The following is a 27,134-nucleotide window of genomic DNA, read 5'->3' as shown; positions in this document are numbered from 1 at the left end:
ATCAGGAGCTCAGTCTCAATCCAGAAGCCACATTATGTTTGCCAACTGGAAAGATATGCATGGGCTTAAGATATCAAGTACAAAAGATGCCAAATTGACATTTTTTGACAGAAAACTTTGTGTACTAACTTATTTTTGCACAGATGGGTAAGCCAAACTTCCTATGCAAGGAGGTGGCCTATAGCTGTATTTTAGAAAAAAAATCCAGACATTTCTCTATACAATGAGGCAAACTGTCCCAGAGGCCATACAATAGAAAGCTCACAGACCAAGGTAAGATGCTTAAATTACACACACACACACACACACCCGTCAAGAGCATAGATATTGTAAAATGTAGAAAAATATTGGGTCAATATTTTCAGATTCACAGGTTTGTTGTTATGATGCCACAAAATTTTCTATTTCTGCCTCCAGAATAAACTCATCTGTACGCCTTTATACACTCTCCATTTACTTTATAAAGGCAGTGTAATTTTAATACCAAAACTGTATCTGGGAATGTACAAAAATAAAACTACAAACCAACCCCACTATGAAAAAAAGCAGTTTTTAAAATAAAATACTGCCAAATAGCAATGTCATGAAATAATACTTTAAATAATGTTTTTCTAGTAGTTCAAGGGTAGTTCATTATTAGAAATCTATCAGCATAATTTATTAAGTCAAAAAAAAAGAAAAATATCCATAAACCACAACAAAAGATGTTGCAAAGGCCTTCAATAAATTCACTGAGAATTGTAACATTCTAGAGCATATGCAGAAGAAAACCACTTAAGTATGATAAAAGTTTAGTGTGGCCCAAATCATATACGTGTTTAATTTATTCCCAAAGTTGATTTCATATTCAGAAAAATAATATAAAATAAGTCTAAAATACTTTCATGTTCAAATGTCAAGAAAAATATCACAGGAAATTAAGACATAAGTGCTTCACAAGATCCAGATTTGAAAATGAAATGTGAAATCTGGAAATATTACTGTAAATGTCTCTTTTTGGTGTGCATGGAGAAAATATTATTCTGGGAAACTATGAAAGCCAACTGACTTAAATTATAGAATATTTTATATCTGAAGTAGCAGTTCTGTGAACTTTTCCTTTGTATCTCAATTTTTGCTCAAGATAAATCTCAGCATAAGATTACTTTTGATACCTAAATATAAGACATGACACCATAAAACTCCTAGAAAAGAACACAGGCAAAACACTCTCTGACATAAATTGTAGCAATATTTTTTAGATCAGTCTCCCAAGGCAAAAGAAATAAAAGCAAAAATAAACAAATGGGACCTAATCACACTTAAAAGCTTTTGCACAGCAAAGGAAACCATCAACAAAACAAAAAGACAACCTACGGAATGGGAGAGGATATTTGCAAACGATGCAACCAACAAGGGACTATTATCCAAAATATACAAACAGCTCATACAACTCAATATCAAAAAAACAAACACCCCAATCAAAAATGGGCAGAAGACCTAAATAGACATTTCTCCAAAGAAGACATACAGATGGCCAACAGGAACATGAAAAGATGCTTAACATCGCTGATTATTAGAGAAATGCAAATCAAAACCACAATGAGGTATCACTTTACTCTGATCAGAATGGCTATAATCAAAATGTCTACAAATAATAAATGCTGGAGAGGGTGTGGAGAAAAGGAAACCCTCCTACACTGGTGGTGGGAATTTAAATTGGTGCAGCCACTATGGAAAACAGTATGGATGTTCCTTAAAATAATAAAAATAGCACTACCATATAATCCAGCAATCCAGGGTATATATCCAGAAAAAAATGAAGACTCTAATTCAAAAAGATACATGCACCCTAATATCACAGCGACATTACTTACAATAGCCAAGACATGGAAACAACCCAAGTGCCCATCAACAGACGCTCGGCTTAAGAAGATGTGATATATATACACACACACACACACACACACACACACACACACACACACAATGGGGTATTACTCCCATAAAAAAGAATGAAGTGTTGCCATTTGCAGCAACATGGATGGACCTAGGGAATATTAATGCTCAATGAAGTAAGTTAGAAAAGACAAAAATCATATATCAATTATAAGTGGAATCTAAAAAATAATACAAATGAATCTATATACAAAACAGAAACAGACTCACAGACATAGAAAACAAACTTATGGTTACCAAAGGGGAAAGGGAAGGCAGGGAGGGACAAATTAGGAGTATGGGGTTAACAGATACACACCACTATACATAAAATAGATAAGCAACAAGGATTTACTGTATGGCACAGGGAATTATACCCAATATCTTATAATAACTTACAATGGAATATAATCTGCAAAAGAAAATCACTAGCTGTACACCTAAAACTAACACAATACTGTCAATCAACTATATTTCAATTAAAAAAATATTACATTCGATTTTAATCAGGAATTCCAGCTACCCAGCAGCTGCTGCATCCATATGTGCTATATCTGTGTTTATGCTAAAGTCACCTGCATCAGAACTCAGCACATTTCAAGTTGCTCTAAGAATCCGGTCTCACACTATCAGTTCTAAGCAGTGTACGATTTACTGAAGATTTCACATGGGAGATGGGGGATGACCTTAATATTGTATATTCCTCAGCAAAGTATGTGATCAACCCCTGTCAGTTCTCAGAAGTGTTCTTTTGGTGGTGTGGCACCAGCATAAAAGTCCTTTGATTTGCATTTCCCTGATGATTAGCAATGCTGAGCACCTTCTTAATGTGCCTGTTGGCCATCTGCACATCCTCTATGGATATCTTGATACTGGTAAATTTATGCTTTCTTCCTTTATCTTCATCAAATTAATTAATTTTTTGTACACTTGATATTCTGAATGATACTGTTTAAAGAATTAGTATTTTATTGTCTTCTTATAAAGAGTGTGTTCTAGCAAACATATTACCTTGAACTTGTAGAGGATAGATCTTTTGTTTTTTTCTTAGTTTTAGGATGAATCCCTTAGTCCTGACATGTTTTGTTCCTACAATGTAATCACGATGGGACTTAAATAGAAAGTCATGGTTTAAGGCCCTCTAACAATGCAGGACTCAACCCCAAACTCCAGTCTTTATTCTGCCTTTTCAGCCTTTGTAAAAATTTTTTTTTATTTTATATTGGAGCATAGTTGATTAACAATGTCGTGTAAGTTTCAGGTGTACAGCAAAGTGATTCAGTTATACATATACATGTATCTATTCTTTTTCAGATTCTTTTCTCATTTAGGTTATTACAGAGTATTGCTTTTCACTGGGTTCCTTGAAGTTCCCTCCATCCCCACAAATACACTTACAGTTCAGCCAAGGCTTTCATGGAAATTAAGATGCAGACATCGAGGTCTCCTATTCTGTGGCTGTTTCCTGTTTTGCATATTCCACCTCTATTTCTGGTTTTACTGGAAGCTCTAAAATCCATTCTCAGACAGCTTGAGACAGAAAACCGTGGTTCTCTTTTTGAGTTCTAGCCAAACTACGCTACATGGGCAGTGGACTCTGCTCAGGAGTAAAGCTCTACAAATGTGAATTCACTCAGTACAGTTCTTTTTTTTCAGAAGTATAAATCTCTCAACTTTCTGCCTACTATTGATAGTATTTTATCCTGACACTAATATAAAATATTCAAATAAATAAATATAGCATAAATATATTAAATTCAAATAAAATAAATACATTTTATCCATCAGCCTCATTCATTTGAAAAATGAACCCTAGTTACAAAACACATAACTTGTAACTAATTATGGAAAAAAAAGGGAAATTATAGTGCAAGATACTGAAAGGTTTTGTATCCCCTTTATCAGGGATTTTTGGGTGGAGATTTTAAAAAATATATCTTTTGCTTTTATAAAAATTTATTATATAAATGTGACAACTAAACAGAATTCTAACGAATTCAAAAGATATAACTTATAAAGTATTAGGAAGAATCAAACAGTTGTACAAATGAGTTTTGAACGTGTTTCCCTTTGAGTCAGACTGTTAAATATTTAACCATGACCAACAGAATTATTTTTGTTGAAAACGTTTCAAACTTCTGAGGAAGCTTCAGCCAAAAATGCAGAACCTATTTGCCACATAACATTATCTTTGGTCTCAGACTTATTTCTCCTATCTTGTAAATGCAGTTATTCTTTATGTCCTTCCACATAAGGCTATGATCACATCTTTGATGATATTTACGTTGTGCCTTTTCATTGTGTTACCAAGTCCAAGCTCATACTGCTTGCCCCATGATGGGCAAATAAATTGAGAGATGAGTTGTTGGGACAAGGAATATTGACTTTATTCAGAAAGTCAGCAGATAGAGAACATGGTGGACTCATGTCCCAAAGAACCATCTTGTCTGAGTCAGAATTCAGGCTTCTTTTATACTAAAATGAGAGGAAATAAAGTCAAGCATTTCCTGGTTCTGGTCAGTCTCTGGAGGGGATGTGTTCATTTCTTCCTCCCTGCAGTCATTCAAGGTGGATCTGGTCAAGATATTTCCTGTGCTCTAAGCAAAGGTATTTTAGTTTAACACTTATTACGTGGGAGGCAGGGTTCCCAGAGATGGACCATTATGTATAATTTAAGCTTATAGGAAACATCTCTTTAGTGATTAACTTGTAATAGAATACAAAGTTTCTTCCCTATTACAACTGCAAGCAACAGAAGAATCATCATCAGAAACATGCACTGAAGGTAAACTCAACAAAATCATGCTCAGTTTTTCTACATGGTTGTATTTCTATAAGACTATTACCCAAATCTTTAATTCTAGTCTAAGTTAGACCAGAACCACAGAGCAGCCTTCTAGCCCTACAGTCACACACTCTGTCCTCTCTCCTCTCTTTACATACTTGCACTAGAAATATATTTCCCACTGACCCTTCTCATATTCTTCAACTAGGAGCTCTGAAGAAAACCCATTACTGATTTAAACACACTTACAGCAGAAATATTTATATTATAAATTATAAATGAAATATTTATATGAACAAATGAATATTAGTACCGAGTCACTTATGAGACACAAAATGTGGAGAGAAATGACATAGAACCTGGGAATAATGAGTGATCACTTGGACCATAGCTAGGTCTTAAAGAACAAATACTGGTAGGAAGAAGAGCCTGGAATAAAGAAAATAATTAGATGGGGATATTCAGTTGAGCAAAGCAGAGAGGTGTAAAAAGAATGTTGTGTTTAGGGAAAATAAAATGCGTAGATCATCCTGGCTGATTCTACAATCAGAGGATCCATTGAGAGAAAGGGAGATATTTCATGATTGAAAATATGCAATGGGGCTGGATTTATATTTTACAAACTTTTTATCCCCCCAAAAAGCAGTTAATAAAGGCAAAGAGAAAATTCCTTTATCATATTGATTATTTTAACAATTTCTATTTCTGAAAACTGCAATATTTAGCAGTGATCCTGTTGGAAAATAAATTCAAATTGTATCTTCTCTGAGCAAACATCTTTTGATGACTAAGCTGAACTCTGACTTTGTGTGGGCTTCTTGTTGATTGCCATTTTTAACTGAGAGTCAGTTCAGAAACACGAGTTTTATATTCACAGCACAGATTACACAGGATGCTTCACAAAATCAATCCAGTTGAACAGACTCTCTTAAAATGAATCATAGGAATCAGCAAATGATGGGCAGGCAGGCCTTTCCCAACAGGCAATATTTTTTTCTGTATTTTGACAGAATGTATGGTCAATGGATGAAAGGATGGATGACTCAGAGGAAATTTAAAGATAGCTCTTAGGACATAAGATGAATCCATATATGGGGCCACAGAGTCAACAAAGTTGTAATTTGTTGTAACCTGAACTAAGACGTACAATATCAAGGAGGTATAGAAACGTTTAAATAATTTCAAAAAATAATTTGCTCTTATGTCAATTTACTGTAACTTGAATATTCTCGTTAGAATATTCAGTGTTAACATAATAGGTTTAGTAGATTTAACATTCATACCAAAAGAGAAGATAAAGTGTTCATATTTTAAAAATTCAGTAATTCAACCCCTTTAAACAAATATTTATTAAGCACTTATTAATACTTATTAAGTGTCATATAAACCACTGTTTTTTGTTGTTATTGTTCTATAGACAAACAAAGATGGAAAACATACTGTTTGTGTTCTCAAGAAATTTATAATCTAATGATGGGGGTCGAATGCCCAGAATGCTGGAAGACAGGCAGAAAGTGGTAAGTGCCATAAGAGGGCAAATAAAACATTATGGAATCACAAACAATAGTAAAAGTAGCAGTAGGGGAGGAACTGTGAAGAAAGAGCAGGGAAGAAGAATTATTTTGCTCTGGGCCAGGCTCTGTGCTAAACATTATTGCACATTACTCCATTTAATCTTAATAATTTATGCCTTAAATACTACTGCTACATCAATTTTTTTTTTTTAATGAAGAACCTGAGGCCTAGTGAGATTAAGTAATAAACTCCTACAACTGGAAAGCTCACATACTCAGATTTTTCTGACTTTAAATGTCCTCTTAAACCTGCACTATACTGCCTCCTAGGGGAAAGTTGCACAGAGATGGTATAATTATAACTCCCTTACATGAGGTGAAGATGAGGATAAGCGTATTCTGGAAAGTCACAAATATGAAAGAGAAGAGAACAAGGTTTGTCCAGGAAATGCTAACAGTATAACAAACTCATAGTGTCAGGTGTATGATACTGGGTAAGGTGTATAATGTATATGCTTTATATACAGTGTTAAGTAAAGATTAGACTGGCAGAGCCTTGGTTCCCAGGGAAGTAGCTTGGACTTGACCAAGGGCATTGAGACTCCTTTCATATGGAAATAACAGTATTTGAATTACCTTTCTTTTTTTAAAATATATTTTCAAAATTGTAATTAAGTATTACCAAATAAAGTAATAAACAACTCTTAACTTGGAGTGCAAAATGAAAGCACCTTATTATTTTAAAGGTGCAAAAGCAAGAAAATATGACATAAACTTATCAATTTTTAGATAGTCGTCTGTGTGATGGGTAAATGCCATTTAAAAACATTTTCAATAGAAAATGATTTATAAATCAGTTTTCAGAAGATCAAAAAAATCAATGTTTAATACCAACTTTAACTATAAATAAAAAGAATATTGCCATTTCTCCTGTTTTTGCTCTAACATTTATGTCTTCTGCTCTTTGCCTTTTGGAAAAAATATTGCATTGCAAGGCTGCCGTCTTTTTGGACGAGGACAAGGATCAAGATCTTCTTTAATGTAACCTCTTTCCATACAAGTCTGAGTGGAAGGAAAGCCAACTTCCCAGAAATTCTCTGGTGTGTTAGGTGGAATGTAGCGAAATCAGTGTCTTGAACAGGAAGCCAACTTCTTTTCTCTACTGCTGGAAAATCTGCTTAATAAATTTCATATTCCTTACATGTGTGTCCAAGCAATTTTCTTCTTTCTTCTTTTTTCCGAACCACCTCAATATGAGGAAAAGTTTGTAAGCTAGTCTCTCTTTCATCATCTTTAAAATATGGCTCCACAAACGCTTTCTGTTTGACTTTATCTTGTTTATCACCAGGAGAGTTTGGGCTTTTCTGTAGCAGTTGACAACTCCTTCTCTTCATCTCCTACTTAGGGGAAGCTATCCACCAAACAGGATTCATATTCTTCATGTGTAATCCAATCAAACATATCTTCCAAGCTATCTTTCATTTTTCTTTCTCCATTTGGACTTTTTTCTCCCTTCTGCTCTTGATTCTTCATTTTTAAAAGCATAGTTTCACTAACCAACATACAGTCCGTGTCCACTGTCTCTCCTCCTGCTAATCTTGACTGACTGCCATCCTTTGTATCTACTACAGTAACATACATTTTATACTGAGAAAGATTTGCTCCTGGATCTATACTCCACTGGAAGTTTTCAAAGGATACATCTCGGTTGTTCTGTAGAGACTTTGTTTTAACAATTCTACATGGATTTAATTGAAGAACTGATGCAAGTTCACATGCTCCATGGACTGAACTGGTTTTTATTTTTATAGGCTCACGAAAACCAGCACCGTTCATGTCATCAAAAAGATTCTCTGTCTCCAAACTTTCACGTGGACGTAGAGGGATTTTAAAGATAGAATTTTCTTCCTTTATTTGTAGCAGTGCTTTATTATCCAGAGATTTACTCAAGGACAGGAGGAGGGACTCCTGTAAACTGCTGGTCTCTTCTGGGGAACCTTTGGTTAATCCACAGCTCCCACTCAAGGCCTTACGGCTTGGGGAAGAGCCCTTTGCAACAGGCTTCAAAACCTCATAGAGGGTCACTTGCCCAAATCCAGTTTTAGACTTCTCACTTCCTTGGCTTTTCTCTTGTCGCTGAATAGCTGAAAATCGATCAGACAGATCCAGAGGTTTATCCATCACATAGTCTCCATTCATGTAAGAATGACTATCCAGTGGAAAAGGAAAAGCATTTTCTTTATCAAAGGAGGCTTGGGGGCAGCTTACTTCATCTTCACTTTCTTCCTTGATTTTCTTCCTTTTGGTTCGGCCTCCCAGTGATTTCAGGGGTACCACAGGTTTACCTTTATCAGTAACAGTATCTTTAATGTGATCAATACTATCCTGTTCACTGGTATTTTTATTTATAAGCACCTGCTTATTAGAAGATGACTGGTCAGTGATCTTCACTTCAGCCCCAATATTATGATGTGTGAAAAGGGCACCATCTTCAGATTTTCATCTAGGTTTCTCTGATCTAGAATTAGAAGTGTTGCTGAAAGACGTTGTTTTCAGATGGTTTTTCTTACCAGTCTCTAAAAGAGAAGGGGACAAACTTGTATTCAAACCTAAACTATTTTTCACATTAGAGGTAGCTCCAAATACAGGAGATGATACCCAAGTAGTCAATTCTTCTTGAGGAAGAGTCTTTGAATTAGAATCTGAAAATCTTAAACTATCTTCACAATTTCTTCTAGATTTCTCAGAAGGTTTTCTGTGATGTCCTTCCAGACAGTGGTAGAGCTCATCACCAAGTGGGCTCCTAGGGCCTCGAGATTCAGATTCATCTTGAACACTAAGTCCAAGTGTTTCAGGAACAACTGTACCTAAATTATCAGGAGGATAACTGATTTTTCCATGTGTATTAGCCACTGGAGCTTGACTCTGATCACAAGTGTCAGCCACTAGAATTTTACGTTCATTATGTTTATGTTGTGGATGAGGTGAAGACTTTGGTACTTTTCTCCATTCACGTGCACACCCAGAGTGCTTCAGTTTAGTATGTGTTTGTTCTACGTGTTGGACGTGGAGGTTCTCCTTCCTTCACAGCCAGTTAGTGCCAGAAAATGAAAAGGTTGTTATTGGTGAATCTGGAATAACATCTTCCTTAGATTCAAGATCGGTTGCTTGATCATTCTCAATTTTCTGCTGCAGCTGTTCAGACAGCTTTTTATTTTCTTCCTGTATTCTTTTCATTCATAAGCTCTGTGATAAGTTTAAGATTCTGCTACTGAATATTTTCAAACTCTTGCTGTTTCTTCCGCATATGTTCTTCAGTTACTTCACAGTGATCATGTAATCCTGCTCTTAATCAGTCTTCTAAAATTTTAACGGTTTCATGAAGGACTTTCTGTTGCTCTCTCAGCTGTTGATTTTTGGCGAATAATTCTTCTAGTCTTTGTGCATCTAAAATTCATTCCTTTTTCAGTTTGGTTACTTTTACTTGTAGACATTGTACTTCTTTATCACGATACTCCTTTAGTTTTGTCCAAAGATCCTTAAAGTCATTAGATACATCTGCAGAACTGGGGCCTCCACAACTGCTTCCTGAGACGTTCATCTTGCTTAATATGCTCACACTTCTACTGCCTAATGTTTTCTGACCTTTTCTGTTACATTATACAGGTCTGAAGTTGTCTTTGGCCAGTTCAAATATGGCTTGCAAGATTGCCTCGAGATTCTCGAAAGCCCCATCAGGAAAGCGAGCACGCTATGGGGCAGGGAGGAGACAGCCGTTCACTTTTCTCCTCGTTCCCTCACCAATCTGCCAAACCGCCTGCAGCCAAGACGCCCCCTTGGGGCAGCCCGCGGTTACCAGGGCTGGGGGAGGGCCCGAGGGCCCTGAATTACCTTTCTGATGATTTTAAGTAAATTAGTATCTCCCCTTTTTCTAGATCTCATATCCACATTTCCTTATGGTAATTACAGCATGTCAGAATGTCTTAAAATGAGTCTTTTCAAATTTTCCAACAATGGACTTGATAAACAGAAAAAAATGAACATAACAAAGAAATCACCATACTATTCAATTGAGTCCTCAGCCAGTGATTCATATGTGTAATCTGTCGAACATAGCTCATTCTATGTGAAAAAATCTTTCCTATAAGAAATTAAAAAAAAATCCTCAATGCCTCCTACAGTAGCACAGTTCTTCTTTTGTTTGTGCAAATGTATAACTGATCTGCTTTCCTAAGCCTATAAAATGTATTCTTCTTTCCAGATGTGGGTGGTTGAACACATCAATCATTAAGTAATTTGTTAGTTTCTCTGTAGAAGTTCTATCAGCACCTGGTACTCTAACAGATGCTAGTATAGCAATAATGTAATGAGGTTGGTGATGCTCCAAGTTTGGTGTTTGCTTTTCCTGGAGGAATCATAATGGAGAAAAGGAATGTCACAGTTTTCTGGCTGATTAAGTAGCAAACAGTCCTGCCCTTTGCCTGGGTTGTAGCATTTTTCAGCATCTTAACATGGTTTGATGATTACTTACATGTACTTGATAGGATTGTCTCTTTCCTATCAGTCTGCCTTTGAGAATCACTGAATCTGAATTATGTGTGACTTCTGAACTCATCTCGGTCCAACTCCATCACGTTAGAGATGAGCAATCTGATGTCCGGAAAGATGAAATGACTGACAGTAATCTTTCAGTTGGTCAGTGCTCACGTAGGATGTGAACCTGGGCTCTCAGTCGCACTCTTACTCTTCTCTTTCCGTCTTTTTGCCCTTCTTGAAGCTCAGGTCATGGTCTCATGATCAAGTATAATACTTGATAACTAATGAAGGTTTGTTGTTGAATGTATGAATTAGGTAAACCAAAAATAACTTATTTTGCCCTCAAATTTTTTGAAAAATTTCAACTTTCAGTTAATTTGTAAGACATGTAAAAAAATATACATAACAACTTTTACCTAGGATCATCAATTGTTAATAATTTGTCACATTTTATTTCTTTCTTTTTTCCTTCCTTCCCCCTTCTTTCCTTTCTTCCCTCCTTCCTTCCTTCTTTCCTCCCTCTCTTTCTGGACATATATATATACATATATATATATATATATATATATATATATACACATATATATATATGTATATATATATATATATACACACACATATATATGAGACATGCATATATACACACAATGTGCATACATACACATAAGTGTATATACATATATATTCATAAGTGCATATATATTTTTTCTCTGACATTGAGAAAAAGTTTCAGACATCATGAAAATTCACATCAAGTTCTTTATTGTGTATCTCCTTCCCCCATTATCCAAAATTACCATAATGCAATTATCACACCCATGAAAATTAAATTGATACACTACTATTGTCTAATTTATAGTCAGTGTTCAAATATCCACTTTTATTCTAGTAATGTATCTTATAGTTATTTCTTTTTCCTTCCAATTCCTGATCCAACCAAGGATCAAAATTGCTTTAGTTATCATTCTCTTTAGTTCTTTTACACCTAGTAGAGTTCTACATTTTTTTAAAAGTCCATGATATGGACATTTTTGAAGACTCTAGACCATTTTATTTTTAACACCTTTATTGGAGTATAATTGCTTTACAATGGTGTGTTAGTTTCTGCTTTATAACAAAGTGAACCAGTTATACATATACATATGTTCCCATATCTCTTCCTTCTTGCATCTCCCTCCCTCCCATCCTCCCTATCCCACCCCTCTAAGTGGTCACAAACCACCTAGCTGATCTCTCTGTGCTATGCGGCTGCTCCCCACTAGCTTTCTATTATATGTTTGGTATTGTATATATGTCCATGCCACTCTCTCACTTTGTCACAGCTTACCCTTCCCCCTCCCCATATCCTCAAGTCCATGCTCTAGTAGGTCTCTGTCTTTATTCCCATCGTACCCCTAGGTATTTCATGACCTTTTTTTTCTTAGATTCCATATATATGTGTTAACATACGGTATTTGTTTTTCTCTTTCTGACTTACTTCACTCTGTATGACAGACTCTAGGTCCACCCACCTCACTACAAATAACTCAATTTTGTTTCTTTTTATGGCTGAGTAATATTCATTGTATATATGTACCACATCTTCTTTATCCATTCATCTGTTGATGGACACTTAGATTGCTTCCATCTCCTGGCTATTGTAAATAGAGCTGCAATGAACATGTTGGTACATGTCTCTTTTTGAATTATGGGTTTCTCAGGGTATATGCCCAGTAGTGGGTTTGCTGGGTCATATGGTAGTTCTATTTTTAGTTTTTTAAAGAACCTCCATACTGTTCTCCATAGTGGCTGTACCAATTTACATACCCACCAACAGTGCAAGAGGGTTCCCTTTTCTCCACACCCTCTCCAGCATTTATTGTTTCTAGATTTTTTGGTGATGGCCATTCTGACTGGTGTGAGATGATATTTCATTGTAGTTTTGATTTGCATTTCTCTAATGATTAATGATGTTGAGCATTCTTTCATGTATTTGTTAGCAATCTGTATATCTTCTTTGGAGAAATGTCTGTTTAGGTCTTCTGCCCATTTTTGGATTGGGTTGTTTGTTTTTTTGTTATTGAGCTGCTTGTAAATTTTGGAGATTAATCCTTTGTCAGTTGTTTCATTTGCAAATATTTCCCCCATTCTGAGGGTTGTTTTTTGTCTTGTTTATAGTTTCCTTTGCTGTGCAAAACCTTTGAAGCTTCATTAGGTCCCATGTGTTTATTTTTTTTAAATTTCCATTTCTCTAGGAGGTGGGTCAAAAAGTATCTTGCTGTGATTTATGTCATAGAGTGTTCTGCCTATGATATCCTCTAAGAGTTTGATAGTGTCTGGCCTTACATTTAGGTCTTTAATCCATTTTGAGTTTATTTTTGTGTATGGTGTTAGGGAGTCTTCTAGATTCATACTTTCACCTGTAGCTGTCCAGTTTTCCCAGCACCACTAATTAAAGAGGCTGTCTTTTCTCCACAGTATATTGTTCCTTCCTTTATCAAAGATAAGGTGACCATATGTGCGTGGGTATATCTCTGGGCTTTCTATCCTGGTCCATGGATCTATATTTCTGTTTTTGTGCCAGTACCATACTCTCTTGATTACTGTAGCTTTGTTCTATAATCTGAAGTCAGGGAGCCTGATTCCTCCAGCTCCATTTTTCGTTCTCAAGATTGCTTTGGCTCTTTGGAGTCTTTTGTATTTCCCTACAAATTGTGAAATATTTTGTTCTAGTTCTGTGGAAAATGCCAGTGGTAGTTGGATAGGGATTGCATTGAATCTGTAGATTGCTTTGGGTACTAGAGTCCTTTTCACAATGTTGATTCTTCCAATCCAAGAACATGGTATATCTCTCCATCTATTTGTATCATCTTTAATTTCTTTCATCAGTGTCTTATAATTTTCTGCATACAGGTCTTTTGTCTCCTTAGGTAGGTTTATTCCTAGATATTTTATTCTTTTTGTTGCAATGGTAAATGGGAGTGTTTTCTTAATTTCACTTTCAGATTTTTCAACATTAGTGTATAAGAATCTCAGAGATTTCTGTGCATCAATTTTGTATCCTGCTACTTTACCAAATTCATTGATTAGCTCTAGTAGTTTTCTGGTAACATCTTTAGCATTCTCTATGTATAGTATCATGTCATCTGCAAACAGTGACAGCTTTACTTCTTATTTTCTGATTTGGATTCCATTTATTTCTTTTTCTTCTCTGATTGCTCTGGCTAAAACTTCAAAAACTATGTTGAATAATAGTGGTGAGAGTGGGCAACCTTGTCTTGTTCCTGATCTTAGTGGAAATGGTTTCAGTTTTTCACCATTGAGGATGATGTTGGCTGTGGGTTTCTCATATATGGTCTTTATTATGTTGAGGAAAGTTCCCTCTATGCCTACTTTCTACAGGTTTTTTATCATAAATGGGTGTTGAATTTTGTCAAAAGCTTTCTCTGCATCTATTGAGATGATCATATGGTTTTTCTCCTTCAATTTGTTAATATGGTGTATCACGTTGATTGATTTGTGTATATTGAAGAATCCTTGCATTCCTGGAATAAACCCCACTTGATCATGGTGTATGATCCTTTTAATGTGCTGTTGGATTCTGTTTGCTAGTATTTTGTTGAGGATTTTTGCATCTATGTTCATTAGTGATATTGGCCTGTAGTTTTCTTTCTTTGTGACATCTTTGTGTGGTTTTGGTATCAGGATGATGGTAGACTCCTAGATTGTGTTTGGAAGTATTCCTCCCTCTGCTATATGTTGGAAGAGTTGAGAAGGATAGGATTAGCTCTTCCCTAAATGTTTGATAGAATTCACCTGTGAAGACATCTGGTCCTGGGCTTTTGTTTGTTGGAAGATTTTTAATTACAGTTTCAATTTCAGTACTTGTGATTGGTCTGTTCATATTTTCTATTTCTTCCTGGTTCAGTCTCGGCAGGTTGTGCATTCTAAGAATTTGTCCATTTCTTCCAGGTTGTCCATTTTATTAGCATAGAGTTACTTGTAGTAATCTTTTATAATCTTTTGTATTTCAGCAGTGTCAGTTGTTACTTCTCCTTTTTCACTTCTAATTGTATTGATTTGAGTCTTCTCCCTTTTCTTCTTGATGAGTCTGGCTAACGGTTTATCAGTTTTGTTTATCTTCTCAAAGAATCAGCTTTTAGTTTTATTGATCTTTGCTATCATTTCCTTCATTTCTTTTTCATTTATTTCTGATCTGATCTTTATGATTTCTTTCCTTCTGCTAACTTTTTTTGTTGTTGTTGTTCTTTCTCTATTTGCTTTAGGTGTAGGGTTAGGTTGTTTATTTGAGATGTTTCTTGTTTCTTAAGGTAGGATTGTATTGCTATAAACTTCCCTCTTAGAACTGCTTTTGCTGCATCCCATAGGTTTTGGGTCGTCGTGTCTCCATTATCATTTGGTTCTAGGTATTTTTTTGATTTCCTCTTTGATTTCTTCAGTGATCACTTTGTTATTAAGTAGTGTATTGTTTAGCCTCCATGTGTTTGTATTTTTTACAGATCTTTTCCTGTAATTGATATCTAGTCTCATAGCATTGTGGTACTTGATATGATTTCAATTTTCTTAAATTTACCAAGGCTAGATTTGTGATCCAAGATATGATCTATCCTGGAGAATGTTCCATGAGCCCTTGAGAAAAATGTATATTCTGTTGTTTTTGGATGGAATGTCCTATAAATATCAATTAAGTCCATCTTGTTTAATGTATCATTTAAAGCTTGTGTTTCCTTGTTTATTTTCATTTTGGATGATCTGTCCATTGGTGAAAGTGGGGTGTTAAAGTCCCCTACTATGAATGTGTTACTGTCGATTTCCCCTTTTATGGCTGTTATTATTTGCCTTAGGTACTGAGGTGCTCCTATGTTGGGTGCATAAATATTTACAACTGTTATATCTTCTTCTTGGATTGATCCCTTGATCATTGTGTAGTGTCCTTCTTTGTCTCTTGTAATACTCTTTAAAGTCTATTTTGTCTGATATGAGAATTGTTACTCCAGCTTTCTTCTGATTTCCATTTGCATGGAATATCTTTTTCCATCCTCTCACTTTCAGTCTTTATGTGTCCCTAGGTCTAAAGTGGGTCTCTTGTAGAGATCATATATACAGGTATTGTTTTTGTATCCATTCAGCCAGTCTGTGTCTTTTGATGGGAGCATTTAATCCATTTACATTTAGGGTAATTATTGATATGTATGTTCCTATTCCCATTTTCTTAATTGTTTTCAGTTTGTTATTGTAGGTCTTTTCCTTCTCTTGTGTTTCCTGCCTAGAGAAGTTCCTTTAGCATTTGTTATAAAGCTGGTTTGGTGGTACTGAACTCTCTCAGCTTTTGCTTGTCTGTAAACGTTTTAATTTCTCCATCAAATCTGAATGAGATCCTTGCTGGGTAGAGTAATCTTAGTTGTAGGTTTTTCTCCTTCATCACTTTAAATATGTCCTGCCACTCCCTTCTGGCTTGCAAAGTTTCTGCTGAAAGTTCAGGTGTTAACCTTATGGGGATTCCTTTGTGTGTTATTTTTCCCTTGCTGCTTTTAATATGTTTTCTTTGTGCTTAATTTTTGATAGTTTGATTAATATATGTCTTGGCATGTTTCTCCTTGGATTTATTCTGTATGGGACTCTGTGCTTCCTGGACTTGATTAACTGTTTCCTTTCCACATTAGGGAAGTTTTTAACTATAATCCTTCAAATATTTTCTCTGTCCCTTTCTTTTTCCCCTCTTCTTCTGGGACCCCTATGATTTGAATGTTGGTTCATTTAATGTTTTCCCAGAGGTCTCCGAGACTGTCCTCAGTTCTTTTAATTCTTTTTCCTTAATTCTGCTCTGCAGTAGCTATTTCCACTATTTTATCTTCCAGGTCACTTATCCGTTCTTCTGCCTCAGTTATTCTGCTATTGATCCCTTCTAGAGTATTTTTAATTTCATTAATTGTGTTGTTCATTGTTGTTTGTTTGCTCTTTAGTTCTTGTAGGCCCTTGTTAAACGTTTCTTGTATTTTCTTCATTCTATTTCCAACATTTTGGTTCATCTTTACTATCATTATTCTGAATTCTTTTTCAAAAGTTAGACTGCTTATTTCCTCTTCATTTATTAGGTCTGGTGGTTTTTTACCTTGCTCCTTCATCTACTGTTTGTTATTCTGCCTTTTCATTTTGTTTATCTTACTGTGTTTGGGGTCTCTTTTTTGCAGGCTGCAGGTTCGTAGTTCCCGTTGTTTTTGGTGTCCGTCCCCAGTGGCTAAAGTTGGTTCAGTGGGTTGTGTAGGCTTCCTGGTGGAGGGTACTAGTGCCTGTGTTCTGGTGGATGAGGCTGGATCTTGTCTTTCTGGTGGCCAGGACCACATCTGGTGGTGTGTTTTGGGGTGTCTGTGGCCTTATTATGATTTTAGGAAGCCTCTCTGCTAATTGATGGGGCTGTGTTCCTGTCTTGCTAGTTGTGTCCAGCACTGTAGCTTGCTGGTCGTTAAGTGAAGCTGGGTGTTGATGTTGAGATGGAGATCTCTGGGAGATTTTCTCCGTTTGGTATTATGTGGAGCTGGGAGGTCTCTTGTGGACCAGTGTCCTGAAGTTGGCTCTCCCACCTCAGAGGCACAGCATTGAGTCCTGGCTGCAGCACCAAGAGCCTTTCATCCAAACGGCTCAGAATAAAAGGGAGAAAATATAGAAAGAAAGAGGATAAAATAAAGTAAAGATAAAATAAAATAAAGTTATTAAAATAAAAATCAATTATCAAGGAAAAGTTTTTAAAAAGTAAAAAAAGAAAAAAACGGACAGACAGAACCCTAGGACAAATGGTGAAAGCAAAGCTATACAGACAAATCTCACACAGAAGCATACACATACACACTCACAAAAAGAGGAAAAGGGGAAAAAATAATATATCTTTGCTACCAAAGTCCACCTCCTCAATTTGGGATGATTAGTTGTCTATTCAGGTATTCCACAGATGCAGGGTACATCAAGTTGATTGTGGAGGTTCAATCCGCTGCTTCTGAGGCTGCCTGGAGAGATTCCCCTTTCTCTTCTTTGTTTGCACAGCTCCCGGGGCTCAGCTTTGGATTTGGCCCCGCCTCTGTGTGTAGGTCACCGGAGGGCGTCTGTTCTTCACTCAGACAGGATAGGGTTAAAGGAGCAGCTGATTCGGGGGCTCTGGCTCACTCAGGCTGGGGGGTAGGGAGGGGCACGGAGGCGGGGCGAGCCTGTGGTGGCAGAGGCCGGCGTGACGTTGCACCAGACTGAGGCACTCCATGTGTTCTCTCGGGGAAGCCGTCCCTGGGTCCCGGGACCCTGGCAGTGGCGGGCTGCACAGGCTCCCGGGAGGGGAGGTGTGGGTAGTGACCTGTGCTCACACACAGGCTTCTTGGTGGCGACAGCGGCGGCCTTAGCGTCTCATGCCCGTCTCTGGGGTCCACGCTTTCAGTCGCGGCTCGCGCCCATCTCTGCAGCTCCTTTAAGCGGCGCTCTGAGTCCCCTCTCCTCGCGCACCAGGAAACAAAGAGGGAAGAAAAAGTCTCTTGCCTCTTCGGAAGCTCCAGACTTTTCCCGGACTCCCTCCCGGCCAGCCGTGGCGCACTAACTCCTTCAGGCTGTGTTCACGCCGCCAACCCCAGGCCTCTCCCTGCGCTCCGACCGAAGCCCGAGCCTCAGCTCCCAGCCCGGCCCGCCCTGGCGGCCGAGCAGACAAGCCTCTCGGGCTGGTGTGTGCCTGAGGGCACCGATCCTCTGTGCGGGAATCTCTCTGCTTTGCCCTCCGCACCCCTGTGGCTGCGCTCTCCTCCGCGGCTCCGAAGCTTCCCCCCTCCGCCACCTGCAGTCTCCGCCCGCGAAGGGGCTCCTAGTGTGTGGAAACCTTTCCTCCTTCACGGCTCCCTCCCACTGGTGCAGGTCCCGTCCCTATCCTTTTGTCTCTGTTTATTCTTTTTTCTTTTGCCCTACCCAGGGACGTGGGGAGTTTCTTGCCTTTTGGGAGGTCTGAGGTCTTCTGTCAGCGTTCAGTAGGTGTTCTGTTGGAGTTGTTCCACGTGTAGATGTATTTCTGATGTATCTGTGGGGAGGAAGGTGATCTCCGTGTCTTACTCTTCCGCCATCTTCTCAAATCTCTCTAGCCCATTTTTTTTGTTGTCTGGATTTGTCAGATTTTTCCTTATGATTAGAATCAGGTTAAACCTTTTTGGCAAGAAACCGCCAAAGTGATATTACATCTTTCTTAGCACATTAGTTCAAGTAACACACGATGTCAACGTAACCCATCATTGTTGATGTTAAATCAATCACCTAGTTAAGGTGATGTCTAGTTGATAAGAGCCTTTTAAGCAGTTATATATTAACTGGATTCTAACTTTATCTTATAGTACCTACCAGATTGCCTATACATTTCAATTTTTATGTTCTGTAAATTTTCAAAATTAAAAATATTGGTTACATAGTAAAAACTTTATTTTTAGCCTCAAGACTAATTTTTTATATTTTCATCTCCTTTCTCTATACCTATGTTTAATATATTCTGAAGTTTGGAATTCATTATTTGTATGCTTCTGCTTTTTGATGACAGATTTTTCAGCATTTTAAATATGGTTTTATTTGCTATTATAGAAGAAAGCATGTCCTTTACACAGTTATTTATTTGAGTAGCATCATCATTTCTACTAACCCAATAAATCAAACATCACTAAATGACTAAGATCTTGACCATGGCTGTAGTCATGACATATTAAGCTTTTCAGCCTACTAATAACCTCATAAATTTAATGTGCAGAATATGCACAATGAAGTAATGTGTGTTCTGTTAATATTGCATTAAACATCTAACAATTAATTAATAATATTATGTTCAACTGTGTGATTCCAATTAACAATTAGCATAGGCATTAAAAACACCAATAATTACTGACTTTTTTATAGAGTACAAAAACACTTCGACATCTTCTGAAGTATTTGCCATATGAAATTAATTATCTCTCATTAGTGTTATATTTTGACCTGTACTTAGTCTAACTAAATTATTTTCACTTGAATCTGATAACTTGAAGTTTTCATAAAAGATAACAATTTGATGTTACTTGTAACCTCATTCAAGTACCATGTTGCCTTGGATAACTGTGTTTGCCAGTGTTTAATTAGGAGTACCCAGCATCATTTTGACAAAAGAAAGATATTCCAAGAAAGAAAGCATCCCTAAGGCCTTGGTGTTTCTTTTGCATCACACTAATTCTCTTGCCAAGTTGGCTATCTTTCATTCAGGCTGCTTGCCATTGTACATTCTATGTGTCAGCCTGAATCCATCTCTTCAATACTGACAAGTTTTTCTTGATCTCAGAGATTGATCAAGGTTTTCACACAGGAAAATAAATTAATATTTTTTTCAGAGTTATTTTTTCAGTAAAACCTGGAACTCTAAAAGAATTTATTTGTCAGCAAATTATAATCAACTCTGTCTCTGTGCTTTGACAAAAAAAGTGCTATACCTGGAATGCTTTTTCCTGAGGTTTCCAAGTAAAAATTTCTGCCAGATACCTTTTTTTTTTTTGCTAGCTTCCATCATACTACTTGCTAATATACCTCATTGAAGAAAGGGCATTAAGTGAGGCCATATGGGAAGCCATTCACTGCTCCATGTTTCTTGTAATGCACGCAGGTATCACTGCAGGTACAATGTTGTCCCTAATAGTCACATTTAAGCACAGCCACCAGGGATGCTCTTCCTATGGAGGGATCACCATGAAAACTTCTTAACAACCTTGTCAATTTCTACTAAACTGTTTCTAAAAGGTAATGTTCTCATGTGGTGTAACCCCATAACAGAATGGAAACAGGCTTAGAGAAATTGAATTTCATGATTTGGAAGGGTTATTTAGTGTAATGTTTCTTAAACCTGAAAGATAATCAGAATCATCTGGGGAGCTCTTCTGAAATACAGATTATCCCACTGCAGACCTACTGAATCAGAATCTCCGGGAACCTGTGTTTAATTTGTAAAATTTGTTCAGCCTTCTAAGTAAGTTAGGAATGACATAAGGTCTAGCTCAATATGCACAACATTTTTTTCACATCATCCCTCACAAGGGAAGTTACTGTATTAATATGGCACACTTGGATAAAGGGCTGGGACGCCTCCAGAGGAGATCCAGGGTCCAACCAGTTGCACCCAGGCTGGAAGAAGCAGTATATCGGCACATCCATAACACATCTTTGGGTCATCGATATATTCTAACAATGCAGATTAGCTAACAGGAAAACTTAGGAGTAGAAAATAATCTAGAGTGGGCTCACTCCCAGAACAGTGTGATCTTTCAGGTCTTCCACTGTTTCTCTGTTTTAAGACAGAATGATATTCAAAGGATTCAAAGTGAAATTTGTAGCTTATGAAGAAAGTTAGGAAAGTGTACTCCTTAGAATTCTTCCTTTTAACAATGACAGAAACACAGCTCACATTTGAAAAATTAAAATATATATATATATATATATCCAATCTCCTCCATATCTGGGTTCTGCTTTCCACTTAAGACTTTCATTTTCAAACAGTTTCTCTCTACATTATCTCAAGAGGGCCACTGGCAGCTCTCAATGGGACTAGAACAGAGATGTGGGAGAGAAATATGATGCTCATAGTAAAGAGATGTTAGGTACACCACTATATGTTTATGCTGAATAGAGAATATGTTATTGATCAGAGTCGTGTTGCTGATAAGGAAAGAAGGAAAGAGTAAAGCTGTCCTAAATGTTCTAGATACAAAATGGGTTGGGATCCGACAGCAGTGGTTGTCTAAGGAAGGTTTCTTGTTCAGAAGATTTAGACTCTCCTAACTCAGCAAAAACCTTAGGATATCTGGAAGATTAGGTTAAATCTATAAGAATATTACTTTAAATTAATCTGTGCTTTAAATTTTTATTTATTTCATATAATAGTTATCATTGCTTTTTTAAATAAAACATTTTTGTTATACAAAATATATAACACAATAGAAAGCATGCTCTATTTTTCTCTGAAAAATCTGATTTTGTAGAACACAAGGGTGTAATGAAGGCATTAATATTATCCTTGTGGTTACTCACCCCAATTAAATGTAATTTACAGGAAAAGGTAATACTGAGCTTTATGAGGACGACTTTGGCATAGATAAATGTAAAGTTGCATTAAACACTACTTAACCTGACAGAGTCTTTAGTCGATTAATTATCAAGCTGCTTTTAACTGAATCATCACCACAGGTCACTCTGCCTGGAAATGCCCACCAGGAGGATGACTCCTAACTTCACCAGGCCCTATTCAAGAGCTCAGCCTGTACAAATGGCTGAGAGGAAACTAGGAGACTCTTAATGAATCAAAATTGTTTTAGTTGGTCGATTTTTCTATGAAAATCTGACTATGGGACAGTATAGAACATAATTTGTATAAAGTTATCTAATAAAATAAAATACCTGAGATGACTCACAATGAATAAACAAATCATTCACAATTATTGAGTATTTTTGTATTTTATAATATTGATATTTATGATGACTTCCTCTAGTTTATCATTTTAGAGGTAAAGTATTTTTGTAAAGCATATGTCAGTTGAAAGTGTTCTTACTGAAACAGTACCATCAAATAGCAGAGAATTTCTTTTGTATTTACCATGAGGCTTACATAAAATATCCTATTTTTGACATTCTATTTTAACCTGATATGAACTTAACTTTAATAGCACACCTAAACTGTATACTTTTATATTTACCTCCTTCACATTTTAGGTTATTGATATTATAATTTACATATTTTTATATTTTATATAAAATAACAAATTATTGAAGTTATGTTTTTTTATTTTTTAATGTTTTTTAGTATGTTTATTTTTTTAAGTTTAAACTAGAGTTAAATATTATAGAGTGATGAATTATGCATTACCACTATAAATTCAGAGAATCTGACTTTACGTGTTTACTATTACCAAAGAGTTTCACACATAAGTTCATATGTTTTTACAATGTTAATTAGCATCATTTTATTTCCATTTAAAAAATGCCCTTTAACATTTCTTGGCAGGTCTAGTGGTTATGAACTTTCTCAGCTTTTGATTGTTCAGAAAAGTCTTTATCTCTCCTTTATTTCTGAAGGACAGCTTTGACAGGTAGCATATTCTTAGTTGAAAGTTTTTTCTTTCAATATTTTGAGTATATCACCCCACTATCTCCTGGCCTGTGAAGTGTCTATTGAGAAATATTCCAGTAGTCCCTTGGAGGTTTTCCTGTATGTGACAAGTCACTTTTCTCTTGCTGCTTTAAAAATTTCCTCTTTTTCTTTGACTGTTGACAATTTAATTATAATATGTCTTGGTGTGGCCTTTTTCAAATTCAACTTATTTGAGGTCCTTTAGGCTTCATGAATTTGGATATCCGTCTCTGTTCCCAAGTTCAGGAAGTTTTTAGCCATTATCGCTTTAAATAAAAGTTCTGTCTTTTTCCTATTGGCTTGATTCTCTGCCCAATTTGGGTTCCATGGTTGCCTGGATGCTCTGGTCAGCCTTCCTAGTCAGGTGGAACTGAATGCTACATTCAGCAGTTGAGTGGGGCTACAGATTTGCTTCTCTGTCCAGGCAAGCTCACAAAATGGGCTCCATCACTATTATGGCTCAATGGCTAAGGACCTGAATTAGGCAGAACTGCCCACTAAGCCAGTGGGGGCTACCAGCTCAGCTCTTCAGGGGGCAAAAGCTTTGGATTTAGGAGAATGGAAGTTCAGATTCATGTCCCAAATTAAAAGCCTGGATCCCCAAGACTGTGGAGCAATCGTAGTCCTCATACACTGTTGGAGCGAGTATAAATTCATGCAATCATTTTGGAAAGCTTTTTGGCATTAACTATAAAGCTGGTCATGTTCATCCCCATGATGGAGTATGACCCCTACTAGATATTTATCCCAGGGAAAATCTTGCTCTTGTGCATAGTGGGGACATATAACATAATGTTCATAGCCACATTGTAGGTAACAGACCCTCATTTAAAACACACATGTCCATGAATTGTAAAATGGGAACAGAAATTTTTCTGCATTTAATGTCCTGATCCCTTTTTTATTGGTGTCAAATAACCAGATGTTGATAGATGTCAGTAACAATAGCAATCTTCCACCATACAAAAACTCATTACAAACGAATTGGATTTTATGAAACAAAAAAAAGTAAAAGCAATTGGTTAGGTGTTATCACACTCTTCAAGTGCACGTAAGGTGCCAAAATTCTTGTTAAGTCCTCTGATTCTCTTTTCACATTCATTAGTGATCCACATGTTGGAAAATGAGAGTCAATGAAGCTTTCTTTTTCATCATAATCAACTCTCCTTCTATTCCTTGCCATAACAACCCTGTGAAATTATGCTCTTTTAGTAAAAGATGACAATATAAGAACTTGGGGAAAATTTTAAAGGAATAGACAGTTTGTAATGTATTTTTCAGCAGACGACCTCAACATCTTAAAGCTGATTACAAAAAATAAAGTAAAATCTGAATCTGAACTTTCCATCTTCCTGGAGCTAAAGAGTAAATAAATTTCTCCATGTAAATGCATTTACTGATACATATTATCTACTCATATCTCCCCATTCAATGACAATTTCTATAATATCTTTGGATATAAAGTCACATATTCTTAACAATAAAATATGGCACCATTTACACAGATATGATTAGGTGTTTTTTATCAACAGACCTTATAGCCTTGCTGCCCATTTACTAAGTCTCTTTCTCTATACCTGTTTTTTCCCCTCACAGGCTCTCTAGCCCCTACTTTTTTCCCCTAAAGTTCTCAGTGTCTTCTTGGATTCACTTCCTCCTGTAAAGAACTTAGATTCAGTGGTCCATCACTTCAAACACACTCAGGTCATGATATTTGCTCGACTAACTTACCTTATTTTATTACATGCATGATATCTCTCTGGCAAAGACACAAACCTACCTCAATCCAGTTTTCTGTCATTCTGAACACTCCTAAGGAAATCACTCAACCCGGCACATTTGAGACACTGGAAATGGCTAGTCTCCCACTTTGACTGGGCCCTCAGGGCTGCTCAGCAATACATCTATGTTTTCCTAGCAAAGTCTTTCTCAGCTTTCCAAAGTGACAATTTCAGATCCCCCATTCTTCTCCACCTTCTGACGCTATGACTTCCATTTCACTCAGAGCATATAATCTTGCCTCTTAACTGACAGAGACAGTAGAAGACATCAGATTAGAATTCTCTCAACTTCTTTCAATTACAATGGCAAAATTACCTCTACCTACCTTTTCTTTGCTTTGGCCATTTTACAAAGAAAGTAGCATGATTCCTCTTGTCCAAGTGGAACTCCCTGTGCTCTGGCTCCTGACTTCTCTATTTTGGTAAGTTAGTTCACTCAATCACCAACTCTGCCACCACCACTCAACCTTTTTATATCTCTAGATTTTTTTGTTGTAATGGATCCTTCTCTTGAGTATTTAAGGATACGCATCTTTTTAAAATATCTCTTATTTTTCATTCTCACATTTCTCTTTCAGCTAATGTTAACTTGCCTATCCATTGAGAATCACATTTCTTGAAATAGTCCTTTGCATTCTCTGATTCCCCACCTCTCACTCTTTATCTCACATTTCTCATCATTCTTTGGTCTTCTACTCAGATTTTCTTTCTCTCTCCTTATCCTAAACATAAGCTTCTGGAACTCCTGTCCTTGGTTCTTTTCTTTCTCTCCACTCTATACACTCTGCCTGTGTGATCTCTTCTTTCAGTAACCATTTAAATAGAGATTATTCAGATTGAGTCTGTTCAAAATTGAATATCTGCTCCAGCAAAGCTGACTTTTTTCTCTCTGGGAATGGGTATCACACTAACCAGTTATCCAGGCAAGAAAACACCCTACATCTCTACAACCATTTACGAGTACGAGTCATTGCAGTTTTCTGCCAGGATTATTGCTAAAGCCCTTGGCTCGTCTTTATGCATTTAGTATTGCTCTTCTTAAGATGTTCACCCTGAAACCAGAGTCATACTCTAAAGAGCACATCTACTCCCATCACGCTCCCAACCGAAACCCTTAAATGGCTCTCCACTGATCCCTGATATAAACCCAACTCTTTTTCAGAGTTTACGAGGTCCGGAATGATGTGATTCAGGCAGGAACACTGGCTTCCTGTCGTATTACCTTCTCTTTATAGACTAAAAAAACTTAATTTTTCATTTCTGAGGTGTATAATTCATCCTTTTACTTCTGAAGCTTTCTAAACTATTCTTCTGGGTGGAGTAAGTTTTCCTCTGTGACCCACAGAAAACTGGCCTTCTCTAAAAGCACATATTGCATTGTGGAATTGCCTGTTTTCTTGACTGTGGTCTCTGATAAAATTCCTGGGACAGAAGCTGGGCAAAGTTTGTTTAACTTTATATTCCTAGCACCTAGCAGAGTGCTGGACACAGCGAAGGCAACTCAATATAAATGACATCTAATTTCATTATAAAATGAAATCTAACCTGTCTGGTTCTTTCTATAATACCATATTCCTGAGTTTAAATGCTCATATTATGTGTTAAATGATTATTGAATGGATGCTTACTTAAAATTCTTTTCTTAGTCCACCTCTGGTTGAAATAATTTACACTTCTCCTCTTTTTCCTTTTTGTTTTTATTTGCTAGGAATATTAGCTTCATTTCAGGTTAGGGTCATATGTTTTTCTATCCCCAATTCAAATTCTGCCAAATGCCTCTTTCGTTTCTTTTCTTTCCCTGTGACCACAAAGAAAAATATATACACCTCGTCATGTCAAAAATCTGTGTAATTAAATGCAACTGCTTTCCTTTTTTTCTGGGATCTTTCTTTCTTAACTATATCCATTAATTCATTCAGACTTATTCTTTCTAATTAGTTTTTTATGCTGTCGTTAATTTACTTATATCCAAGTTCTACCCCTGATTTAGATAATTAGAAAATAAACTACTTGGATCAATCTGAAGAAGAGAAAAGAGATCAGAGACAATACAAACTCTGAGCTTTTCTTTACAATATTGTGAATTTCTTAGAACAAAAGTTATGCCTTATATATCTTTAGATCCTTAGGACCCCAGCTTTGTCAGGCCTATAATAGTTGTTAAACAAATCCTTGTTGAGTGAATATCAGTTTAGTGTCCTTGAATTTAGACCACATTTTGTTCCCAGCTAGCTTTGTGACCCTAATCAAATCATCTTCCAAATGAAACAAGACTAATTCATTTTTAAAGTTCTTCCAAGTTCTAAACTCTAAAATTCCATTTAAAAATTTTTCTACAGTAGGGCCTTCCCTGCTTTACCATTTAACGTTCTCTCTCTTTGTACAGCACCAATTGAGGAACCGTTCATCAAACAAGTGTTGCAGTAAAATTAAACTATTAAAACTTAACCACA

At 36.5% G+C, this 27,134-nt stretch overlaps 1 pseudogene across 1 annotated transcript; it reads right to left on the bottom strand.

Moving 5' to 3' along the window:
• Nucleotides 1–7,164: 7,164 nt before the first annotated feature.
• On the bottom strand, nt 7,165–9,817 carry LOC307061492 (DNA endonuclease RBBP8-like; annotated as a pseudogene). Its single transcript has one exon. The product of its transcript is annotated as a DNA endonuclease RBBP8-like (transcript).
• Between the last annotated feature and the right edge of the window lie 17,317 nt (nt 9,818–27,134).

Source organism: Hyperoodon ampullatus (genome assembly GCF_949752795.1).
Source record: "Hyperoodon ampullatus genome assembly, chromosome: 12".
Classification (NCBI taxonomy): Eukaryota; Metazoa; Chordata; class Mammalia; order Artiodactyla; family Ziphiidae; genus Hyperoodon; species Hyperoodon ampullatus.
Note: the sequence above shows the minus strand (reverse complement) of the source record. Positions and strands in the feature narration are given on the sequence as shown.